This window comes from Rattus norvegicus, chromosome 11 (genome assembly GCF_021556685.1).
Source record: "Rattus norvegicus strain SHRSP/BbbUtx chromosome 11, alternate assembly SHRSP_T2T, whole genome shotgun sequence".
Lineage (NCBI taxonomy): Eukaryota > Metazoa > Chordata > Mammalia > Rodentia > Muridae > Rattus > Rattus norvegicus.
This window is the reverse complement of record NC_141544.1, coordinates 84,108,209-84,117,613: the sequence shown is the minus strand read 5'-3', so window position 1 is coordinate 84,117,613 and position 9,405 is coordinate 84,108,209. Positions and strand designations below refer to the sequence as shown.

The window sequence follows — 9,405 nt, the reverse complement described above, 5'->3', positions numbered from 1 at the left end:
TTACATGGGCTTCGATGGAGGTCGTGGTGCAGCGCCAGCAGGTCTGAATCGTGGTGGGGGTGTTCCATCCTTCCGGGCCTCACAAGATGGATTCCTGACGACCTTGCTATGAATGGCACAGCTCACGCAGTAGTGCAGCTTGACATAGAGCTTGGGAAGCACATAAGCGTCGAAGACACTTGCTTCAGATATGTCCCTGACTGCAGCGGCTTCTACAATGTTCCGAATGACAAATTTCTTAATGGCCTTATCCTTGGGCACACACCGGGTGCAGTTTGTGCAGCGAATTGGCTGCACATGGCTGGGGCCCTTTTTGGCACAACCCTTGTTCCTCCATTTTTGGTCATATTGGAGCCAAGACTTGAAAGAGCTTCTTATGGAATTCTTAGTAAGTATGTGTGCTACCTTATAAGGCATGTCTTTTAAATATTATTTTTTCCCAAGGAGGGGAGGGTCTTCTGTTTCCCAGTCTGGCCATGAATTTGTAATGTAGACTAAGATGAACTTGAACTTCTCACCCTCCTGACTCCACCCACTGAAGGAATATTGACAAGCATGGGCTACCAAACCTAGTTTGTATAGTGCTGGAGACAGAACCCAGGGCATCGTGAAGGCTACACACACTCATTTGACCAACTGAGTTGCATCCCAAGCCCGTTTTCCTTGTTTTGAGCAGGGTTTCACGAATCCCAGGCTTTCACAAATCCCAGGCTTTCTTTAAACTTGCTGTGCAGGTAAAGGTAACCATGACTGCATCCCAGCTGCTGGATGATTTCATTTCCCTTTGGATATCATTCTTTGTATCTCTTATTCTGCTTGCTGACAGCCTAATAACGTGTCTATTACAAATCTGTCCACCTCTCTCTGTCCATCACCATTGGAACGATCTCAGTCACCTCCATCGCTCACCCAGAACTATGGCAGCTATCTCCAACTGGTTTCTGCACTGTCACCCTCGACACTTGCAATCATTCTCACATCCTGACCAGAGTGTCACTGAGCGGCGGAGCATAGCTACCAATGACAATTTTCCATGGCTGCCCATTTTGCTAGGAATAAAATGTAAAAAACATTGTCGACCTATGAGGTTCGAGCCTTTTTTCCCTTTTGCTCTGCAACCCTCACCCCAGATCCCCTGTCTACCTTCCTCATCCTTGTCACATGGTCCTCTCTCAGTTCCTCATATACACCAACGGCTCTTTCCTGCCTCAGAGGCTTTGCACAACCTCCTCCCCCTTCCCTTTTCTCCTCTTCTAGCTAACACTTAGGAACTGGGCTCTGGCTTAAACACACACACATCAGATGTTGAGAAGGAGGCCAGCCATCCCCTCTTTTCCTTCATTTTCTTATCATCTCCTTTGTAGTCATCATTACAATCCTACTTGCAGGTATGTTTATTTAAATCTGTTCTTCCCGTTAAGCTAGGATTTCTGGGAAGATGGGGACCATAGACAGGATGTAAAGCTCAATGGTAAGGCACTGCAGAGCAACCAGAAGGTCCTGGGTTCAGTCCCCAGCACTTACAGGAAAGAAGAAGAGATAGGCCCGTGGGTGGTTCTATTTGCAGCCCTAGCATCTTCCCAGAAGAGGCGTTGAAATGAAGGGGCTACTGAGCTGGCTCAGCAGGAAAAGGCACTTAATATACAACCTGGCAATGCAAAATTCAATCCTAGGAACTCACGTGAGAGGTGGAAGGAGAGAACCAACTCCACAAACTAGTCCTCCAGCCTCCACACGTGTGCCCCACCCCCAACTCACATATATAACTACGTCATTAACGTTTTTTTAAATTGTCTTAAGTGACAGCTGTGTGTCTTGACACACTCCTGTAATCCTGGCATGAGAAGCAGGAGTTCGAGGCCAGCCTTGGCTATGCAGTGAATTTGAAGCCAAGGCCAGACTCGGCAGCAGTGGTTCTCAACCTGGGGGTCAGCATACGTTTAGGGGTTAAATGACCCTTTCATAAGGGTCACATGTCAGATATCCTGCATATCGGATGTTTACATTACAATTCATAGTTGTACCGAATTACAGTTATAAAGTAGCAACAAAAATAATTTTATGGCCGGGGATCACTACCGCATGAGGAACTGTGTTAAAGGGTTGCAGAGTTGGGAAGGCTGAGAACCACTGCTCTAAACTCTAGAGCCCCAAGTCGGATGGCTACCTGGTGAAACACTGCTCTGAAGTCTAGAGCTACCTGCCGCCCTCCTTATTTTCCCTTCCTTCCTTCTTTCCTTCCTTCCTTCCTTCCTTCCTTCCTTCCTTCCTTCCTTTCATGTTTAGCTATGGCTAGAATGAAACCTTGGGCTTTTTGCTTACACCTATTTCACTAAGCTACATTCCATCCAATGTCCTAGTCTCTGGCGTTTACAGGAACAGAACCACACCCTTTCTACTGCTGCAATGTCTACAGCCATTTTTATTCTACAGTGAGAAAGGTAAAGACCTTGAACAGATGTTTTTATCCAGCTTCAAGAGTATCTTTCTCGTTTTTTTTTTTTGTTTGTTTGTTTTGTTTTGTTTTCCTGGAGCTGGGGACCGAACCCAGGGCCTTGCGCTCGCTAGGCAAGCGCTCTACCACTGAGCTAAATCCCCAACCCCCTTTCTCATTCTTAATAAACTGTCTCTCTCCAGAGAGAGAGACAGAGACAGAGACAGAGACACAGACAGACAGACAGACAGACAGAGACACAGAGAGACAGAGAGGCAGAGTAGGGGGAACAGAGACAGAACATTTATGCTTCCTACTTCTTGGGATCCAAATATCTTCTGGTTGAAATGAACTCAGCCAGGCCTGCTAACCCACACCTATAATTTCACTCACTCGGGAGAATGAAGTATAAATTCAAGGCATGCCTGGGATAAAAGGAACCCGAAGGGTAATTTAGCAAGACTCTGTGTGTCAAACACATCCATAATCCCAGCAGCTAGGTGGTAGACAGGAGAATCAGGAACCTTGTGGGTGCATGTGCTGGGGGAACATTGCTATTCTGCTCATCTTGTGTGAGGCTCTAGGTTCGACCTTGGAGTGGGGGGAGGAAGGAGAAATTCAAAGGCTGCTTATCCAGGCTGTCCTCTTGGGAATACTATACTGGGTTTCTAAAGCTAGTGCAATGCATCTTTCAAGACCGTCTGCTGTCCTGCTAGATGACTCCCCTGCCTCTCGAGGGGCTATTTGCACAATGGGGCAAAGCCGACTTCCATGGGACTGAAGCATTAGGCTGGCACCTCGGCACCTGTCATCCTGTACCCTCGCTGCTTCTCCAAGTGCCTGCTTCACATTCCAAACAAAGAAGCTCCTCGAGCCTGCCATTCACTAGCTTTCAGTCGTTAAAAACTTCCCCTGACCTTTGCAGCTACTTCCTATGAGGCTCAGAGGGACTGCCAGTCACCCGTGGCCTATTTTCAGAGCTGGCAGTTCTGGCTTCTAGAGCAAACATGGGACAAGCCTGGCCTCCAGGGTAGTCTCCTAGGTATCCTTTAAGTTCCTAGTTCCAAAAGGTGATTGCTCATTGGAAGGAGAGGCAGAGAGATAGGAGCCCAAAGGTAGATAGATTCTCAGTGCTGTAGCCCACAAGTCAGTATCTTAAGATCTAGATAGCCAAAGGCTATTATCTTTTGTTTGCTTAAGACAGTTGCTTCCTTGTGGGCTAGGGGGGAGAGGAAGGAGGAGGGTGTTTGCTCTTCGTTACTTTTTCCCCCCTCAAAGCAAAACGGCTTCCATAGATCTAGAAAGTTAAGTCAATAGTGATTGCCAGCTGCAGTGTGGGAGTTCTGCTGCCAAAGAATTTCTTTCATACACTTTTCAAAAGTAAGCCTGTCCAAAACACGCCTCCAGCTTGGCGTTACCTGTAATCTAATCCAGTGGAGGAAGCAGGATCCAAATAGCTCAAGGTTCTGCAAAGTCCACAACAGCTGTCACCACCAAACGAAGGGGAGCCAGGCTCTAAGCCGGAGAAGAGCTTAAACACTGTTAGTTCCACGCCACAGGGCCTTAGCCACTGTAGTCCTTAGAGTGACTTAAATAGTTCCTATTAGCAGTCAAGCAAACTGAAGTGAAACCTCTTGGAGCTGAACTACAAGTTCATTTTTCACACTGGATCTTGGTCAAAAGGCCAAGGAATAGTTCCTTGAAAGAGGGAGAGAAAGAGGGAGGGGGAGAGAGAGGGAGAGAGAGACAGAGACAGAGACAGAGACAGAGAGACAGAGAGAGACAGAGAGAGAGAAATAATAGGGTCAGCTGGGTCTGTGTTTGGAGGCAGAGGCAGGCAGATCTGAGTTCAAGACCAGTCTAGTCTACATAGCGAGTTCCAGGACAACCAGGGCTTAGTAGAATGACTCTTGTCTCAAAATAAACAAAATAAACTAAGATAAAACAAAAAGCAAAAAAGCGGGGTCAACCTATATAGTCCAGGCTATATAGGTTGCAGCTTAAGAATCTCCAGCCTCGGGGCTGGGGCTGGGGATTTAGCTCAGTGGTGCGCAAGGCCCTGGGTTCGGTCCCCAGCTCCGAAAAAAAGAACCAAAAAAAAAAAAAAAAAAAAAAAGAATCTCCAGCCTCAACCTCCCCAGTGATCCCAGTGATGAGGAGGACATCATGCTTTAAAGGTTCCACTTATCTATCCATTCACTTATTTAGAAGCAGGGTCTCCTGGATCTCAGTCTAGCCTCAAACTCACCATGTAGCTGAGGCTGCCTTTTAGCTACTGTGGTCACCAGTCTTGAACCACCCAGATCTTTGGCTTAGCCTCCTGAGTGCTGGGGTAATAAGTATACGCCATCATGCATATGCAAATTTATGGACAATTCTATCTTCAAGCTCTACGGGTTGAACCTACAACAACCAGACCAACACTCTACCAGCTGAGCTAGAACCTAAACCCTAAACTTATTTAAAGGTAAATTCGAATATAACTATGACCTTCTTTTTTTCTTTAGATTCATGTGTATGTGTTTAGGACTGAGTGTATCTAATATGCAACACACATATGCAGGTGTTCATGGAGACCGGAAGAAGGTGTCAGAGCCTCTGGAACTGGAAGTACAGACAGAACTGGCGGTATAGACAGTCGTGAACTGCCATGTGGAACCTGACCAAGGTCCTGTGCAATAATAGCAGGCGCTACAAACCTCTGAGCCATCTCTCCAGCCCCTTGGCATGTTTTTAAATACAGGTGCTCGTCAGTTTATGACGCAGTGTGTAGTGATAAATCTGTCGTAAACTTGAAATATCCCATGTTGAAAAATGTTTTAATGTGCCAGGTGTGACTGACTAGCTTAGCTTAGCTGTATACATAATAGACTGTTGCCCTTGGCCCTTACACACATATCATGTGCACACAAAATAATAATAAAAGAAAAAACTGTAAGGAAGAACCATATTCCTCTCTCTACTCCCGTCCATCCCCCACCGCATAATAACGCTTTGCATAGAGTAGTTGATGGCCAGAAAATACGACTCCACAGACAACCTTAAGGAAGTTAGGAGCTTTACCCATTCAGTCCTTTACCCAGGAACCAGGACATAAGCAGCAGGGAGTAGCCGCTCAGAAGACGGCAAAGGAACTGGGAAGATAGCCATGCACATACAGCATTTACTGTTCTATCAAGCGCACATAAGAGCCTTTACCATTCTGTCACAGGACCAGCGTTCCATCCTGGCACTACATCAGGTGGCTCACAAGCACCCATATTGTTGACTTCAAAGGACCCAGCTCACACTTCTGGACTGGAGCAGAGCCCAGCTGAGAGAGCAAGCACAAGTAATATATTGAATCAAGGGCTTAGACCATCCAGCAGAAGCAGCTGGGGAGTCTCGATTGAAACCATCATAGTAGAGTTCCCAACCCAGAGTTCTGGGCAGAGACTTTTTTCCTCTATGAAGGAACTTCCGGCTTCTCTTTCCTAACGCGGGCATCTTTCTGCCTCGGGATAAACGGCGGTAACCTCTGTTAGAAATGGGTTACCAGCTGCTGTCAAGGAGGCCGTGCCTTTTATCATCCTTGGTTGTTTTTCTTACCCCTTCCTCACTGTTATAGGGTTAGAGGCCCAGCCCACTCCAGGACAGGCAGTCTTGGAAGACACTTGAAATAAACAAACCGGAGTCTGGGAGACAACTGTCTTCCTCCCTCCCAAAGTCTCTCCGCATAAAAAGGAAACCGTGAGTGACAATTTACTAGTAAAATTTATATTACAGTTTTTAGGACTCAGGCTGTCTGTATGCCTAGAAGTGTGAGCTCAAAATGGACTATAGAATTCTGGATGTTACACAAAGCCAGCATTCCTCAGGGAATCAGCTCTCATCTGCCCAAAGGAATCCTTTCTCTTAGCTCTGGCTGAAGAGACATTTGACTGCCTGCTCACACTGGCCATGAGACACCTCCTGTAACACAAGTATGGGTTACATATTTCAAAGTCCACACCAGCATTCTGGCCCTTCCCTCCCCACAGCTACTCAGCCTCCTTATAATCCACAGGATTTGTCCAGCTCTTTTTCCTGTCTGTCTGTCTGTCTGTCTGTCTGTCTGCTCAATTATCTATGTTCTGCTGTCACACTATCTCCATTATTCTCGCCCAGTCTCCCACTTCCTTAGCCCTGGCCATGTCTAGTTCGTTTTTCTCTCTACTCTGGAACCATGCCTTCTCACCTAGGACATTCATGTATCAAATTTCTGTAGAGGACAGACAAGGTAATTCAGTCAGTAAAGTGCTTGTTTCTCACATACAAAGGCTAGAGTTCAATTCCCAGAAGCCACAGGAAAAGACAGGTGTGGTGGTATTGCCTTTGTAATCCTGGCCCTGGGGAGACAGAGACAGGAGGTCCCTTGGAATAGCCTAGCCTGGTAACCTAACCTAATTGGTAAGTTCCTCACTGATTGGCTATGTCTCGAAGGTAGATGGCACTTGAGGAATGGCACTCCAGGCTGTCCTTTGGTCTCTACACTCACATTTGGATGTACACAGGTACACACATACACAATGCATATGCTGCGATTTAGTTCAGTTGATGGGGTGCTTGCTTAGCATGTATGAAGCCTGAGGATTCTCAGCACCACATACACAGCATGGTGTACACCTTAATCCCAGAATTCAGGAGCCCAGGGCCTTATTCATGCAAAGTAAGGCAAATGAGCCATACTGCTAGCTTGAATTTTCTTTTTTATTCATCTCTCTCTCTCTCTCTCTCTCTCTCTCTCTCTCTCTCTCTCTCTCTGTTATTTACATCTGACTACAGGTACTCTTTTATTATGTGTCCTGCTTTTATGTGGGTCCTGGGGATTCAAACTCAGACCCTCATGCTTGTATGACAAGCACTTTCCCTGTTGAGCCATCTCTTGATGATGATGATGATCTTTTTTTATTATTATTGTTGTTGTTGTTGTTATATTTTTATTCTTAATGGATGAGTGCTTTGCCTTCATGCATGTGTTATTTTTGAATCAGGGTCCTGGCTGACCTGAAACTTGATATGTAGACCAAGCTGGCCTTGAACTCACACAGATCTGCCTGCCTCTGCCTTCCAAGTGCTGGCACTAGACGTGTGTGCCACCATTCTGCACGAGGCACGTAGGTCCTTGTACTCACAGAAAGCACTAGGGAAACACTGGGTTGTACCTTCAAAGGGAGATATATCATGTCCTCTGCCCTAGAAGACTGGGAATGGACGTGGGTAAAAGCCTAGTGACTCTTTCACCACCAACTCCATGTATAGCACTATACGCCCCAAACCTTTGCCATGAGCTTCTTTATGTGGAATCTGTTTCCTGTTAGCCTATAGATCCTGTCTTTTATGGAAGATGTTGCTCACACTTTGCAATAGCTTAGATGCAGTCCTGTCGTAAGCTTTGCTCTACAAATGACACTGAGTTATTTATTAACAGGAAAATTGTTGGGGTTTTTTTTGTTGTTGTTGTTATTGTTGTTTGCACTGTGCTTAAATATACCTAAAATAAAACTTCTCAGGGTCAGACTCTCAAAGTTTAAATCAACACTGGCTACTGATTTCTGTTGAATTTCCTTCCTATCTCAAATGTATGACACTCCGCTGGCCTTGGTGGTCACAGAGACCAACTCCCACTACCCCCCAACCCCTATCCTTTCCTATCCCCACCCCTACACATCCCCAGTCTGTATCCTTGTACACGTCATGCACGCCTGAAGCTCGTAAAGGCCAAGAGAACTCAAGGTCCCCTGAAGATAAAGTGACACGTAGATCCTGGGAATGGAAGCTGGGTCCTCTGCAAGAACAAGTGGTCTCTAGCACTGAGCCACCTCTCCAATCTCAATTATTTTTTTACTCTTAAAAAAGGTTATTGGAACTGGGTGCTGGTGGTGCAGGCCTTTGATGCCAGCACTAGGGAAGCAAAGGCAGATGGATCTCTGTGTGTTTGAGGCCAGCCTGGTCTACGGATTGAATTCCAGAACCAGAGCTGCACAGAGAAACCCTGTCTCCAAAAAGAAAGGAAGGAAGGAAGGAAGGAAGGAAGGAAGGAAAAGAAAAGAAAGATTATTGGGAAATCAAGGGAATAATATGTAATAAAGTCCATTCAAATAAGTGAGGAACAGCCAAGTATGTATAGTAAAATATTGTCGTGTGAAAAATTTGGAATGTGACCAGCTAGCCTGAACCAAACACAAGTTTAATCCCTAGCACCAAGAAAAGAGATTGTGGTAATACACACCCGAGGGTAGGGAATTCGTGACTGCATATGGAGCTTAGGGGATGAAAGAGACAGGATGTGTATTAGTTACACTAGCCTGAATGTTTAAAGCATTTTTATTATAGAAGGTCGAAGGGCCCCCAGTGCCATACAAGCTCCACCACCTACCGCAATCCCCTGGGGGAGGGGAGGGAGGGAGGGAGGGAGGGAGGGAGGGAGGGAGAGAGAGAGAGAGAGAGAGAGAGAGAGAGAGAGAGAGAGAGAGAGAGAGAGAGATAGGGTCTTAATGTAGCCCTGCTGGCCTCACATTCCCAGTCATCCAGTACAGATTCTGGTTAGGATTCTGTGACCTCCCACTATAACAGTAGCAATATCTATTCTGTGTGAATCAACAGTTCTTTGTTCATCTACTTTGTAGGTAATTCCTCACCACAGCCTGGTTGTGCACTCCTGGGCTTAAGCAATCACCCTGCCTCAGCTTCCCAGGGAACCAAGATTACAGGCTCACACCACTGCACTAGCTCAGACTTATTACAAAGAGGTCCCCTAACTCCAGAAAGGCTCAGGTCTTGGGCTTTTATTTCCCTGCTATTCAAAAATCACAGTTGCTGATGGCTGTTTAAAGGCATAGGGCTTTAAAGCGAAAGCAGCCTGAGGAATGATCTAGTTCACAGAAGCTCAGAAATAAGCCTTGTCCAAGGTAGAGAGGTAAAGTTAGGAGCATTCGTGGACTGAGGGAGCC

The 9,405-nt window shown here is 46.1% G+C and overlaps 1 long non-coding RNA gene and 1 pseudogene across 1 annotated transcript; one reads left to right on the top strand and one right to left on the bottom strand.

The window, feature by feature from the left end:
* Positions 1-417, bottom strand: Rps26-ps13 (ribosomal protein S26, pseudogene 13; annotated as a pseudogene).
* Positions 418-1,280: 863 nt separating this feature from the next.
* LOC120095683 (uncharacterized) lies at positions 1,281-7,989 on the top strand. The gene is made up of 3 exons (XR_015633128.1): positions 1,281-1,388; positions 4,942-5,102; positions 5,646-7,989. It is a non-coding gene; the product is annotated as an uncharacterized LOC120095683 (long non-coding RNA).
* The last annotated feature ends 1,416 nt before the right edge of the window (positions 7,990-9,405 follow it).